Here is a 16,622-nt window from a genome sequence, read left to right as displayed (position 1 = left end):
AAATATAAACCGGACCTAATTTTTAGACCCTAATTCGATTATAGACCGGATGAAACTTACGCACCTTCGAGTCGGGTGAAAATCGGGACTTTAGCATGTAAAAATTACCTAATTTTCAACTATTATTTCACAATTCACGTAGTAAAATTCACTTAAAAAAATGTAACAAAAATCAACCCTTCTCTAAAATTAAAGCATAACTATAATCAATACTAATAGTCTAATAATACCAAATATTTAAATCAATACAAATAACACAATATTATGCATTAGTCTAAAGTCTTATGCATTTTAAACATAAAATATTAACTTATAATCTTATAATGACTAATAACACAAAATATTAAGGTTTACAATATTTAAATCTCACATAAGAATAGCCATCATCCATTACTAATAACACAAAATATTAATCGTGTATGATGACCGGGTCACCGGGCCGAGTTCGGGTGACCCGAGCTATGGCCCAGACCCGACCTGAGATAATGACCGGATCTATTTTTGAGACCCTTACCTGACCCTAGACCCGATGAAATCACACTAAATTAGTCCCTAAAGTGTTCGGGATCGGACCGGGTCTTCGGCTCGGGCCGGGCCATGTACACCCCTAATAAGTATTATCAGATAAACTTCAATTAACACACAAATGAACCTAAAAATCGTAGCAGCAATAAAATAATAACGATTGAGAGAAAAAGTACAAAGACGGAGAAAGAACGTGACGAAGAAGAAAGAGGAATGCGAAGAAGAAGAATATGTGAATATGTTTGCGTTAATAAAGTGCGTGTGTAATGAAAGTAATTTTTGTTAAGTTTAGGCCAATTTTATTAGACTTAGTTGCCAAAAAAAAACTTGAATGTGTAGCTGGACTAATTTTTTTTGTATCTTTAGGAATAAATCATTTTATCTTATAGACCAAGATTAATTAGCTTTCATTGACTTGAGATTAAAAAAAAGTTCATGATGTTAATTGATCCATCCTTCCAAATTCTATCATCACACAGCTTCCTCCATGTTGGCCAGATCAAAATGAGATCTTTTTTATTCTCGCATTCAATCCAGCTCTTGCCAGGCATCTTCTTAACCCCTCTATCCTCCATTAACTTCCTGATTGCTAGAGCATCATTTCACCTACCAAATGTTCTATAAATGTTACCAAACAGAACATAACTTAAATGGAATCCTGGTTGCAGCTCAATTATCTTTTTGGCTATGCGTTCTACAGTGATATAGTCTGAGCACCTAGTGCAAGTTTCAAGAAGCACTACCCAAAGTGACTGATCGTGTCTGCAATCTGAATTTTTCAACAAAATCTCAGCCTCCTCTATCAGTTCAGCACGATCTAGTAGATCAATCATGCAATTGTAATGCTCAACTCCAGGCTGAATCTCATATTTCTTTGTCATTGAAGTAAAATATTCTCTTCCTTCATTAACCAAACCAGTATGACTGCAGCAAAGAGAACATTAATAAAAGTGATATAATCAGGCTGTATCCCTTCTTTGATCATATCTTCAAACAAGGCTAATGCTACCATCCCTCTTCTATTATGTGCAAACCCGCTAATCATTGAGTTCTATGTTATCAGATTTCGAACTTGCATACTCAGGAACAACCTATACCCAAAATCAATACACCCACATTTTGCATATAGATCAACCAAGGCTGACTCCACTATAATGTCTCTCCAACCACCCTTTCTCACATACATACAATGAACCACTTTTCCCTATCTCATAACAGTGAGTCCCGAGCAATAGTCCCCAAGTTGTAAACATCCATAATCCCACTCTCCCTAACAAGATTGAGCACAGTCTCATACTCTCGATTATGACAATATGTGCCAAGTATAGCAGTCCATGACACCAAATTCTTATTACTCATCCTATCAAAAATGTTAAGCTTAGTTTAATTTTGGATTTTATAAATAATGACAAACATCTATTGGGTTAAAGTCCAAATGTGTTTAATTGTGTGTTAAGTGATGCAGGCCCAATCAAATGTTGCTTCAGCCCACTCCAGTAATGCTTCAGCAAATTAAAGTGTTACATCTCTAAGCTTTAAGCCCATCACAACAAATAGAAGGCAGCTCATTTGTTCTTTAGTGCTCCAAGAATAATAGACAAGCCCAAATCTCATCATAGCACAGTTCAGTAAATACAAGGCTATGTGTTGCTAAAGAAAGAGTGAGGACAACTGAAAAAATAAGGGAACAACAACCATGCAAGGACAGGTGTGGCTTTGTGAAAGCAAGAAGGACACAAGGACATCTCCACTATCCTAAGGACATCAGATGAGCAATATTCGGCTAGTGGATGAGCAAAACACAAACTTGCTAATAGCTGTAGCAGTAAGGGTTATGGAGAAAAAAAAAAGAGTGTATGCCAAGGAACAAAGAAAAGCAAAGGACAACAGAGGCGGTGGACGGGCTCCTCATTCAGCAGAAATAGTGGAGCATGATGAAGAAGGACTGCATGCCAGAAGTGACAGCTCCAATGGGCAGCAAGGACAAGCAAATGAAAGAGGCAAAAATTAAAGGCAAGCGGAAGACATATAATAAGCCTCATTCCAACATTTTACAGCAAGAAAAAAAAAGCACAAACGCAGAGCATCATCTCAAACATGGAGCTGAAATATTTTTCTTCTACTCAAGATTAATTTTTTATTTTCATTGTTATGCATGTCTTGTGTCATTTTCTGTTTTAAGAAAAAGGCTGATCTTGTGAGTTGAAAAGGCAAGAGAGAAAATGCAAGAGTGATGCAAAAGAGCCACTGATTTCTGATGTAATTGTGTTGATGAACTAGGATTAGTTCCCCTTGCCAAGTTGACTTAGCACTTGGTGAGTTAGAATCTGTTTAGATTCTCCTTCCAATTTTGGACAGCACTTTGGGTTACTAAGCTTTGGTGAAAAAAGTTTAGGGGTAGATATCAGTTGAATTAGGGAGTAATTCAATAGTATTGGTGAACGTAATCAGTGGATTATAGTGAAAATTTTACCATGGTTTGTGGTGGAGATTGGACGTAAGATTCATTGCACTAAGAATCTGAACCAGGATACATGCTGGCCTTTTTCTCCTCTTCCCTACTCTTTACTTGTTCCGCACACGAGATAAAATGAAATAATCTCCTGCAACTTAAGCTTCTGTTAAAACAGAGTTTGAAACTTTAAATTTTAAGCCAACTTGATTCAACCCTCCTTTTCAAGTTCAAGTAGAACCATCAATTGGTATCAGAGAAAGCTCTCAAGGAGTCAAACTTCACATCTTGGAGTAAAGATCCATGGCCAACAATATGGGTCCTAACATAATGGCTTTTGACGAACGAATTTTTGCTAGTAAAGAATTTTACAAATAAAGTCTCGTTGAAAGTATAGCTTCTAAACCAGCAAAGAATCCTTTCGTACAAAAACTTGTTTGTCACTAAAGTGAACCCAATAAAAGTAATAACCGAAGTATTTAAACCTCGGGTCATCTCTCAAGGAATTACAGGAAAGTGTGCTTATAATTGGTTATGAAAAAGTGTGTTTTGGGGTTTTGTAAGATAAGAAGCAAGAATAGTAAATGACAAAAGAAGTAAACTAACAACTGAAAAAGTTCCTGGCAAGGTATGAGAACTAGAAGTCCTATCCTAGTTATGCTTATCAATTGTGATGAAAATTATCCATTGCTCCCACTTATTCATCCTCTAACTATGAAGGTGCATCAAGTGGATAAATCAATATGAATCCTCACGTCCTAGTCAACTCCCAAGGAAAGACTAGAGTTAATGAAATTTAAAATCAATCAGCAACTTTCAATTATCAATCAATAAAGGAGTTTGATAACTCAAGTGTTACCAATTACTCAACCAAGCCAAGAACATAAAATCCTACTCTAACATCCTTCTAAGCATTTTGTCAAGTATTTGGAGGGCATAGCACAAAAGCATAGAAAAGCAATAAAAGATAATAAAATCCAAACAATCAATTGCACTAAGATGGAAATTGAGTCTAACATCAAAAGTTCACAAACTAGAATAGTAACAATGAGTAATCAATAAGAGTAGAAGAGAAATCCTAAATCCTAAAACCAAGAGAGAGGAGAGAGCATCTCTCTTTAAAAACTACATCTAAAACCTAAAATTATGTGAATGAAGAGTTGAATGATTGAATTAATCTGATTTCCCCACTCTGCAGCTTCTATTCTGTGTTTTCTGGGCTGAAAACTAGGTCAAAAACAGCCCAGAAATTGCTGTAGGCAATTTTTGATACGTACAAGTCGCGGCTCTGTCATACGTACGCGTCGCCCATGCGTACACGTCGCTTGTTTGCAGCACAATCCACGCGTACGCATTGCCTAACAGCAAGGCAACTATGACAAATTATATATCGTTGTGAAGCCCCGGATGTTAGATTTCCAGTGCAACTGGAACCGCCTCATTTGAAACTTTTTAGCTCAAGTTATGATCGATTGAGTGCGAAGAGATCAGGGCTGACAGCTTTACAGTTCCTTCAGCTTCTTGTATTCCTTTCACTTTTGCATGTTTCCTTTCTATCCTCTAAGCCATTCCTGCCCTATAAACCCTGAAAATCACTTAAAACACATATCAAGACATCGAACGGTAATAAGAGAGGATTAAAATTAGCAAAATTAAGGCCAAAGAAGCATGTTTCTAATCATAGCACAAAATCAGGAAGGAAAATATAAAACATGCGATTTCTATGAATAAGTGTGAGATTAGTGGATAAAATCTACTCAATTAAGTACAAGATGTACCACGAAATAGTGGTGTATTCATTCTCACTGAAGGGCAGTCTAACAATAGACCTCCCTACTTCAATGGCAGCAACTATTCTTACTGGAAAGAGAGAATGAGAATATTCTTCCAGTCAATCGACTACAACATTTGGAAGATCATCCTCAACGGACCAGATGTTCTCACTAAACAAAATGCTGATGGAGAAGTTGTGACAAAAGAAGGCAGCGAGTGGACAGAGGAAAAAAAGAAGAAGGTTGAACTCAATGCCAAGGTAGTCAACCTGATGCATTGTGCAATCAATTTTGTAGAATTCAAAAAACTGTCAAGGTGCAAGACAGTGAAAGAAATATGGGACAAGCTTAGAATCACTCATGAAGGCACTAATCAAGTAACGGAGACCAGAATTGACATGCTGATGAACGAGTATGAAATGTTCAGCATGAAGGAGGATGAGAGCATCGATCAAATATTCGAAAGGTTCTCAATAATCATAAATAATCTGGATGCCATGGGAAGGAGCTATTCTGAAGAAACCTTAGTGAGAAAGATCCTTAGGAGTCTTACTAAGAAATGGGAAGTAAAAAGTACAGCCATCTCTGAAAGGAATGATTTGATCAAAATCACCTATGATGAGCTAAGAGGCAAGCTGCTGGCCTACGAAACCACTCACATGGCTCAAGACAAAGATAAAAAAAGAAAAGTATAGCACTGAAATTAAGAATGACAGCCAAAGAAAAAGAATCTGATGACAGTTTCTCAGATGAAGAAATGGTGCTCTTTGCAAGAAAAATGAGAAAATTACTGAGATTCAAAAGCAAAGGAAAAGAAAGTTCTTCATCCAAAGACTTCAAGAAAGATCAAGTCAAGTTCACATGCCACCACTGCAAGGAACCAGGACACTTCAAGTCAAATTGTCCTCAACCAAAGAAAGGCAAAAATCCAAGAAAGACAAAAAGAAAGTGATGATGGTAACATGGGAACACTTGGAGAATGACACCAGCTCTGAAAACTCAGATCAAGAAGCTCAGCTATGCCTGATGGCTGATCATGATGATGAAGATGAGGTAGATCTCTCTGACTTATCTATTGATGAATTGCACTACATTATCAAAGACATTATTGTGAATTCTAAGAAACTCTTAGATAAGTATGCTAAATGTAAGAAAGAAAATGAAGCATTGAGGACAGAAAATGATATTCTTTTGAAAAAGGTTAAGGCAACCGAAATCTGTAATGAAAATCTTTTGAAAGAAGAAAATACTGTTTCCACTTATTTGATTTCTGAAAATAAAAAGCTGAATGAACAAATTAAAAATCTGAATGAAGACTTAGCAAAGTTTGTTCAAGGTTCCCAAAATCTGGATAAACTACTTGCATGCTAAAAGTTTGGGTCTGAAAAATCTGGACTTGGATTCAAAGAAGAAAGTAAGGCTGTTTTCAAACAAAATATTCAAAAATTTGAAGCTTACTCTTCTAAGTTTTTCAAACCTAAAGGTTTCAGCAAACCTCAAAAATCAGTGAGCAAGAACCATTGCTACAAGTGCAATAAAAAGGTCATAATCCTCCTCAATGTTTCATCTTTCTAAGGTTTTTTGGTAATGATAGTAAATTATATAAAGTTGTTCATGATTTTAATGCTCTTGGGCAACCAAGAAGATTTCACATCAAAAGATCCAAATAGATTTGGATACCTAAGGTTAGTTGAAGAACATGCAGGTTTACCTTACATCCAAGAAGAAATTGGACATGTGGTATCTTGATAGTGGATGTTCAAGGCATATAGCAAAGCATATAGAGTATATAACAAGAACTCCAAAACTATTGAGGAAACCATGCATGTTACATTCTGTGAGTCTAACACTGTTCCTAGTATTTGCATTGATGATAGCCTAGGTTTTGAAGGTGAATTGCCCAAGAATACTGAGTCAGCTCCTCAAAGTTCAAGCTCTCATGAAGCTACACCTGTTAGCAACAAAAATCCCAATTCTGCAGGAGACAATATGGAATTATTTCCTATTGCAGCAGAAAATACTGATGTAGAGGCCATTATTGATCAAGAGGAACCTGAATCCTCAACTCAAACCAGAAGGCCCAGGGAATAAAAGTTTCTGAAAAACTATCCTGAGGAATTCATAATAGGTGATCCCTCTAAAGGAATATCAACTAGATCATCTTTGAAAAGAGCTGAACCCAAAAACTTAGCTCTTATATCAAAGATTGAACCTCAAAATATCCAAGAAGCACTTGCTGATCCCTCTTGGGTATTAGCTATGGAGGAGGAATTGTAGAAGTTTGAGAAAAATCAGGTCTGGACCTTAGTGCCTCACTCAAATGGAAAGAAAGTCACTGGCACTAAATGGATGTTCAGAAACAAATTGGGTGAAGATGAAACTATTGTGCAAAACAAAGCTAGATTGGTTAATCAAGGCTATGATCAAGAGGAAAGGATTGATTTTGATGAATCCTTTGCACCTGTAGCTCGAATGGAAGCCATCAGATTGCTCCTTGCTTAGGCAGCTCGTTGTGGCTTCAAGCTATTACAAATGGACGTAAAGTGTGCTTTCCTCAATGGTATAATAGATAGAGAGGTTTATGTGGCTCAACCACCTGGGTTTAAAAACAAATCTTTTCCTAACCATGTTTTCAAGCTAGCTAAAGCCTTATATGGTTTAAGACAAGCTCCTAGAGCTTGGTATGAGAGGCTTAGCTCATTTTTTACTAAAAAACAAATTTCAAAGAGGAGCCACTAACACCACTTTATTTATTAAGAATTATAATGATCATTTTATTCTTGTGCAAGTTTATGTTGATGATATATTTGGTTCGGCTAATGAGGCTTTATGTGCAGATTTTGCTAAGCTTATGACCAATGAGTTTGACATGAGCATCTTGGGAGAGATCAATTTCTTTCTAGGCTTGCAAATCAAACAAACTGCAGAAGGCATATTCATTCATCAAGAAAAATATGCAAAAGAACTTGTCAAGAAATTTGGGCTGGAATTTGGCAAGCCAATGAAAACCCCCATGCATCTAAATATCAAACTTGACAAAGATGAACATGCTAGAGATGTCGATGAGACTCACTATAGAAGGATGATTGGTTCATTAATGTATCTAACCTCCTTAAGGCCTGATATCATCCAAAGTGTTGGAGTGTGCTCAAGGTTTCAATCAAAGCCTAAGGAATCACATCTCTCAGCTGTCAAGAGGATCATTCGTTATGTGCTTGGTACCACTGATTATGGCTTATGGTTTCCAATGACTGATTCCTTTCAATTAGTGGGTTTTTGTGATGCAGATTTTGCTAGGGACAGAATTGATAGAAGAAGCACAAGTGGCATGTGTTACTTCCTTGGGAAGTCACTCATTGTTTGGTTAAGCAAGAAGCAAGCGACAATGACACTTTCCACTGCCGAAGTTGAGTATATTGCAGCCTCCTCTTGCTGTTCTCAATTATTATGGCTGAAATCAATTAGTTGACTATAAGCTGAATGTTTCCAATATTCCATTGTTCTGTGATAATATGAGTGCCATAAATATTTCCAAAAACCCTATTTTGCACTCAATAACAAAGCACATTGAAGTTCGATTTCATTCTATAAGAGAACATGTGCAAAATGGAAATTTAGATATTCAGTTTGTTAAATCTGAAGGTCAGCTGGCTGATATTTTCACCAAACCATTGGTAGAAGAGAGGTTCTGCAAATTACGGACTGAACTGGGCATTCTTCCCTCATCCATGTTTTCTTAATGATTCTGATGTTGAGATTATTTGTGTTTTGTCTCATCGATCGAGCTGATACTTTTTTGGGCAGATTATGAGTAAGCATCATTTAACTCACTGTGAAGCTTACTGGATTCATAACTGGTCAATATGAGTAATGGACCTCATGTGCTGAAGCAGTTGGGCTTTCTTTATTGAAACCTTTTAGGCCCACTACATCCTTGCAGTTTCAAAATTTTATTTTTTCATGCATTTGCATTTCATTTTTATTTGGGCCTCATTTTAACATCAATTTTTTTTTTCATTTCAATTTTTGTTTTTCTTTGTGTTTTTTAAAACATACGAAGGTTACAGCTATAGCTTTCAAAACTTTTCAAAGTTTGCATTTTTATCCCTTCCCAAGACGCAACCTTTACACTCCTCCAAGCCTATATTAACTTTCCATTCACACTACTCTCTCCACTTCTTCATCTTCTGCAAACCAGTGCTCTATAAATATGGCACGCAAGAAAAGAGATGTCCGCAGAGGCTCTCATAGTAGCACTCATAGTAGCATTCATATCAATCGTTCTAATCATTTCCACTCTTCCCCTTCACAATTTCCCACTCACTCTCCTCATTCCTCTCCATCCAACACTACTCTGATTAGAACGATTGGTATGAGTGCCACTGTGAGAGCCTCTGCGGACAGCTCTTTTCTTGCATGCAATATTTATAGAGCACTGGTTTGCAGAAGATGAAGTGGAGAGAGTAATGTGAAAAGATGCATGTAGTGAAAAGTTAATATAGGCTTGGAGGAGTGTAAAGGTTACGTCTTGGGAAGGAATAAAAATGCAAGCTTTGAAAATCTTTTAAAAGTAACAGCTATAACATTCCTACGTTTAAAAAAAAGGACAAAAAGAAAACAAAAATTGATTTAAAAAAAAATGCAATTGAAATGAGGCCCAAATAAAAATGAAATGTAAATGCTTAAACAAAAAAAAATTGTGACTACAAGAATGGAATGGGCCTAAAGGTTTCAATAAAGAAAGCCTATATTTCGTAAAACTGCTCCAGCACATGAGGTCCATCACTCATATTGACCAGTTATGAATCCAGTAAGCTTCATAGTGAGTTAATGAAGCTTACTCATCATCTGCCCAAAAAAGTCTCAGCTTGAGCTATGAGACAAAACACAAAAAATCTCAATATCAGAATCATTAAGAAAACATAGATGAAGCAAGAATACCCAGTTCAGTCTGTAATTTGCAGAACCTCTCTCTTATCAATCGTTTGGTGAAAATATAAGCCAGCTGACCTTCAGATTTAACAAACTGAATATCTAAATTTCCATTTTGCACATGTTCTCTTATAGAATGAAATCGAACTTCAATGAGCTTTGTTCTTGAGTGCAAAAATGGGTTTTTGGAAATGTTTATAGCACTCATGTTGTCACAAAATAATAGAATATTAGAAACATTCAGCTTATAGTCAGCTAATTGAGTTTTCAGCCATAATAATTGAGAATAACAAGAGGAAGCTACAATATACTCAGCTTCAGCTGTGAAAAGTGCTACTGTAGCTTGCTTCTTACTTGACCAAACAATGAGTGATTTTCCAAGAAAGCAATACATGCCACTTGTGTTTCTTCTATCAATTTTATCCCCAACAAAATCTGCATCACAAAAATCCACTAATTGAAAGGAATCGGTCTTTAAAAACCATAAAGCATAATCAGTGGTACCAAGCACATATCGGATGATCCTTTTGACAGCTAAGAGATGAGATTCCTTAGGCTTTGACTGAAACCTAGAGCACACTCCAACACTTTAGATGATATCAGGCCTTGAGGAGGTTAGATACATCAAAGAGCCAATCATCCCTCTATAGCGTGTCTCATCAACATCTCTAGCATGTTCATCTTTGTCCAGCTTGATATTTGGATGCATAGGGGTTCCCATTGGCTTGGCACATTCCAGCCCAAATTTCTTGACAAGTTCCTTTGCATATTTTTCTTGATGAATGAATATGCTTTCTGCAGTTTGCTTGATTTGCAAACCTAGAAAGAAATTGAGCTCTCACATCATGCTCATATCAAATTCATTGGTCATAAGCTTAGCAAAATCTACACATAAAACCTCATTAGTCGAACCAAAGATAATATCATCAACATAAACTTGCACAAGAATAAAATGATCATTATAATTCTTAATAAATAAAGTGATGTTAGTGGCTCCTCTTTAAAATTTGTTTTTCAATAAAAATGAGCTAAGTCTCTCATACCAAGCTCTAGGAACTTGTCTTAAACCATATAAGGCTTTAATTAGTTTGAAAACATTGTTAGGAAAAATTTTGTTTTCAAACCCAGGTGGTTGAGCCACATAAACCTCTCTATTATACCATTGAGGAAAGCACATTTTATGTCTATTTGGAATAGCTTGAAGCCACAATGAGCTGCATATGGAAAGAGCAATCTGATGGCTTCCATTCGAGCTACAGGTGCAAAGGATTCATCGAAATCAATCCCTTCCTCTTTATCATAGCCTTGAGCAACCAATCTAGCCTTGTTTCGGATAATGGTTCCATCTTCACCCAATTTGTTTCTGAAAATCCATTTAGTGTCAGTGACTTTCTTTCCATTTGAGTGAGACACTAAGGTCCAGACCTGATTTTTCTCAAACTGCTGCAATTCCTCCTCCATAGCTAATACTCAAGATGGATCAGCAAGTGCTTCTTGGATATTTTGAGGTTCAATCTTTGATATAAGAGCTAAGTTGTTGGGTTCAGCTCTTTTCAAAGATGATCTAGTTGATATTCCTTTGGAGGGATAACCTATTATGAATTTCTCAGGATAGTTTTTCAGAAACTTCCATTCTCTGGGCCTTCTGGTTTGAGTTGAGGATTCAGGTTCCTCTTGATCAATAATGGCCTCTGCATCAATATTTTCTGCTATAACAGGAGATAATTCTAAATTGTCTCTTGCAGAATTAAAATTTTCGCTGCTAACAGGTGCAGCTTCATGAGAACTTGAATTTTGAGGAACTGACTCAGTGTTCTTGGGCAATTTAGCTTCAAAACTTGGGCTATCATCAATGCAAACACTAGAAATAGTGTTGGACTCACAGAATGTGACATGCATTGTTTCCTCAACAGTTTTGGAGTTCTTGTTATATACTCTATATGCTTTGCTATAAGTGGAATAACAAAGAAAAATGCCTTAATGTGTATTAGGATCAATTTTTCCTAAATTTTTTTTGATATTCAGTCTGAAACACTTGCAGCCAAACACATGAAAGTAACTAAGATTGGGAGGATGCCCTTTCCAAAGTTCATATGGAGTTTTCTTCAAAAATTTTCTTATGATGGTTCTATTTAAAACATAGCAAGCTGTATTCATAGCTTCAGCCCATAAGAACTTGGAAACTTCATATTCATATAACATAGCTCTAGTCATTTCTGGTAAACTTCTATTTCTTCTTTCTACAACACCATTTTGTTAAGGTGTTCTAGGACAAGAGAAGTTATGTGATATGCCTAGTTCATTACAAAAAGATTCAAAGTATTGATTTTTAAACTCTTTGTCATGATCACTTCTAATTGAAATAATTTTTAAACTCTTTTCATTTTGAATCTTCTTGCTGACCTTTCAAAGACAGAAAATGCTTCATGTTTATGAGCTAGAAACAACACCTAGCCAAACCTAGTATAGTCAACCACAATAACCATTCCATAACTTTTTTCTCCAATACTTTGAGTCCCAGTTGGTCCAAACATATCAAGATGCAACAACTCCAATGATTTTTTAGTTGAGACGTCTTCCTTGGATTTTAAAGAAGTTTTTGTTTGTTTACCCATTTGACAAGCATCACAAGTGATGTCCTTATCAAATTCTATATTAGGAAGATCTCTTACTAAGCCTCTCTTTACAAGTTTAGAGATTTAAAACATGCTAGCATGTCCTAATCTTTTGTGCCACATCCATTTTTTAGATTCCATTGAAGAGAAACATGTTACATTTTGAACTTTAAGATCATCTAGTGTGAGACCATAAACATTGTCACTTTTTTTGGCAACAAATAAAATAGCCCCTGCTTTCTCATTTATGACTCTACAATCAGATTTTCTAAAGATTACAGCATATCCAAGGTCACACAATTGACTTATGCTCAATAGATTATGTTTTAACCCATCAACTAAAAAGACACTATCAATGCAAGTAGAAAAACCTTTGCCAACCTTACCAATGACAATTATTTTACCTTTATCATTATCTCTGAAAGTGACAAATCCTCCATCATACTTGTTGAGTTTAATGAAGAAAGTATCTTTTCCAGTCATATGCCTTGAAAATTCACTATCAAGATACCACATGTCCAATTTCTTCTTGGATGTAAGGCAAACCTGCATGTTCTTCAACTAACCTTAGGTATCCAAATCCATTTAGATCCTTTGATGTGAAATCTTCTTAGTTGCCTAAGAGCATTAAAATCATGAACAACTTTATATAACTTACTATCATTACCAAAAGACCTTAGAAAGATGAAATATTGAGGAGGATCATGACCTTTTCTATTGCACTTATAGCAATGGTTCTTACTCATTGATTTCTGAGGTTTACTGAAGCCTTTTGGTTTGAAAAACGTAGAAGAGGAGGCTTCAGATTTTTGAACATTTTATTTGAAAACAGCCTTACTTTCCTCTTTGAATCCAAGTCCAGATTTTTCAGACCCAAACCTTTGACAAGCAAGCAGTTTATTCAAATTTTGAGAACTTTGAACAAACTTTGCTAAGTCTTCATTCACATTTTTAATTTGTTCATTCAGCTTTTTGTTTTTAGAAATCAAATCAGTGGAAGCAGTAACCTTATGCTTGAGTTTGAATTTCTCTAATTCAGCTCGTAAAGCACAACTTTGTTCTTTTAAAAAATTTTCGTTACAAGTTTCGGTTGCCTTAACCTTTTTCAAAAAAAGATCATTTTCTGTCCTCAATGTCTCATTTTCTTTCTTACATTTAGCATACTTATCTAAGAGTTTCTTAGAATTCACAGTAATGTCTTTGATAATGTAGTGCAATTCATCAATAGATAAGTTAGAGAGATCTACCTCATATTCTTCATCATGATCAGCCATCAGGCATAGCTGAGCTTCTTGATCTGAGTTCTCAGAGCTAGTGTCATTCTCTAAGTCTTCCCATGTTGCCGTCATCACATTCTTTTTGTCTTTCTTGGATTTTTCGCCTTTCTTTAGCTGAGGGCAATCTGACTTGAAGTGACCTAGTTCCTTGCAATGGTTGCATATGAACTTGACTTGATCTTTCTTGAAGTCTTTGGATGAAAAGCTTCCTTTGCCTTTGTTTTTGAATCTCAGTAATCTTCTCATTTTTCTTGCAAAGAGCACCATTTCTTCATCTGAAAAACTGTCATTAGATTCTTCTTCTTTGGCTGTCATTCTTGATTTCAGTGCTATACTTTTTTTTCTATCATCTTTGTCTTGAGACATATGAGTGATTTCATAGGCCAACAGCTCTTAGATGATCATAGATGATTTTGATCAAATCATTCCTTTCAGAGATGATTGTACTTTTTACTTCCCATTTCTTAGTAAGGCTCTTCAGGATCTTCCTCACTAAGGTTTCTTCAAAATAGCTCCTTCCCATGGCATCCAGATTGTTAATGATTATTGAGAACCTTTTGAACATTGGATCGATGCTCTCATCCTCTTTTATGCTGAACATTTCATACTCCTTCATCAACATATCAATTCTGGTTTCCCTCACTTGTTTACTGTCTTCATGGGCGAGTCTGAGCTTGTCCCATATTTCTTTAGCTATTTTGCACCTTGACACTTTTCTGTATTCTTCAAAACTGATTGCACAGTGCATCAGGTTGATTGCCTTGGCATTGAGTTTAACTTTCTTCTTTTTTTTTTCTCTGTCCATTCGCTGTCTTCTTTTGTCATAACTTCTCCATCAACATTTTGTTTAGTGGGAACGTCTGGTCCGCTGAGGATGATCTTCCAGATGTTGTAGTCGAATGACTACATGAAGATTCTCATTCTCTCTTTCCAGTAAGAATAGTTGCTGCCATTGAAGTATGGAGGTCTATTGTTAGACTGCCCTTTAGTGAGAATAAAAGCCATGATGTTAGGATCCATATTATTGGCCATGGATCTTTACTCCAAGTTGTAAAATTTCACTTCTTGAGACCTTGCACTTGATACTAATTAATGGTTCTACTTGAATTTAAGAAAGAGGGGTTAAATCAAGTTGGCTTAAAACTTCCTAGACAGGCGAACCGAACCACATTTACCATACATATCCAAAAGACTACTCTCAACAACCACATTCCTACATATCCCAGAAGTAACCACCTTAGCATGCACCTCTCTCCCCCGTCTCAACCACCCCAAGTTACCACAAGCAGCCAACAATGTCCCGAAGGTAAAACCATCTGGTGCCAACCCGCAACCTCTATGAATCTTATAGAACAACTCCACAGCCTCCTTAAACCTATCATTCCTTGTAAGCGCTGAAATAACTGATGTCCAGCACACAATATCCGATTCAAGCAATTCATCAAACATTTTGCGTGCATCCTCCACACCAAAATTCCTCCCATACATATCAATCAACACACTTGAAACCACTCGATTCGAGTCGAACTCACGGCTCACAACAACCCCTGGAAGCACCTTCCGAGCCTCAATAAACCAAGTTCGGAGCAGGCCTTGATAACAGCAGAAAGTGTGAAGGCATTAGGCTGAAGGCCTTCAAAGCCCACCATCAGAGAGAACAAGATAAGTGAGCTTTTGGGATCACCAACATGAACATAGCCTGAGATTATAGAAGTCCAAGAAATGACATCCTTGAAGAGAAGCCCCTCGAAGATCCGGCGGGCTTGGTAGAAGTGTGGGGCAAGCTTGAAGTAGAGGGCGAGGAGGCTGTTGCCGACGAAGCGGTCGGTGTCGAGGCCGGACATGATGACGTGGCAGTGGAGGACGGTGCCGTGGAGGAAGGAGTGGGTCTTAGTGGAGGTTTGGAGGAGGGAGGCATAGATGATAGATTTATGGGAAGAGGAGATGCTGTGGGTTTTGTTGAGGAGAGTGACGGCTTTTGAGAGTGAGGCATCTCTGCAGTGTTGAAGGATCTGAGATTCTGTTGTTGTTGGTTCAATGGTGGTGGTGGTGGAGAGGAAGCTGCAGCGCACTTCAAGTGGTGGAGAGCTTTCAATATCATCAATCATCAATGATATATTTTTTTGTTTTTTCTCTTTTTGTCTTCGAAATTATATATATTAATTATTTTTTTTATGAATTGAACTAATTAAGTTGACATCTTTCTGAGCTAATTAATTTCTTTATGTCTTTTAAATTTTGTTCGTCTGGTGTAATGTTTTGCTTTTGTTTTGTTTTTTTTCAAGTTTTTAATTTTGATGTTGTATGTATAATAACAATATAACATCTTGGTTCTTCACTGTTTTAGCAGCATAGATTCCAAACAAAAGATGAGCGTTCTTGCACATTTGATGTTGCATTTAGAATGATTGGAAGAGACTTTAGATAAATGTTTTATGCTAATTTTAATGGTAATAATATTGTATTATATTTATATCTAATTTTTTTAAAAAATTAGGATGAATAACAATTTTAGTTAAACATATTTGATATTATGAAGTGTTTTTTAAATTAAAAAAATGTATAAAAAATAATAATATTTTACTACATTTAATTTATTTTTAAAAATTAGATTCAAAAACGATTTAAAATTACCTGACACGATCAGCATGCGACCCTATTTTTAATTTGTTGCTGGACCCTATTTTAAAATTATTAAGCAACGCAGTGTCTATGGTGTAAATGGTTAGAGATCCAAAAGAATTTTTAGTCTATGAGCTAAAACATGAACAATGTCTTCCACAACAAATTATACAGGTCATCATCATCACATGTGAGGGGTCCTTCTTCTTATTTAATTTTTAGTTTGGAATTATTGTTGTCCAAGATACGGAACATGCATCATGAACAAGAATCATTATTAGGTGAGACTCAAGTATGCCTTACAAAGGAAGAAAACAATTACATATACTTTGGCATTTATCACTCTAGAAATATAATCTTGACCGTTGTGCTAATTTGTTTGTTCATGAGTAAACACATTATGACACTTTGGAATTAAAAACCACGG

The 16,622-nt window shown here is 36.1% G+C and overlaps 1 pseudogene; it reads right to left on the bottom strand.

Moving 5' to 3' along the window:
• Positions 1-932: 932 nt before the first annotated feature.
• On the bottom strand, positions 933-15,681 carry LOC112705144 (pentatricopeptide repeat-containing protein At1g03540-like; annotated as a pseudogene).
• Positions 15,682-16,622: the final 941 nt, after the last annotated feature.

The sequence above is a fragment of the Arachis hypogaea genome, chromosome 8 (genome assembly GCF_003086295.3).
Source record: "Arachis hypogaea cultivar Tifrunner chromosome 8, arahy.Tifrunner.gnm2.J5K5, whole genome shotgun sequence".
NCBI classification, from domain to species: Eukaryota; Viridiplantae; Streptophyta; class Magnoliopsida; order Fabales; family Fabaceae; genus Arachis; species Arachis hypogaea.
Note: the sequence above shows the minus strand (reverse complement) of the source record. Positions and strands in the feature narration are given on the sequence as shown.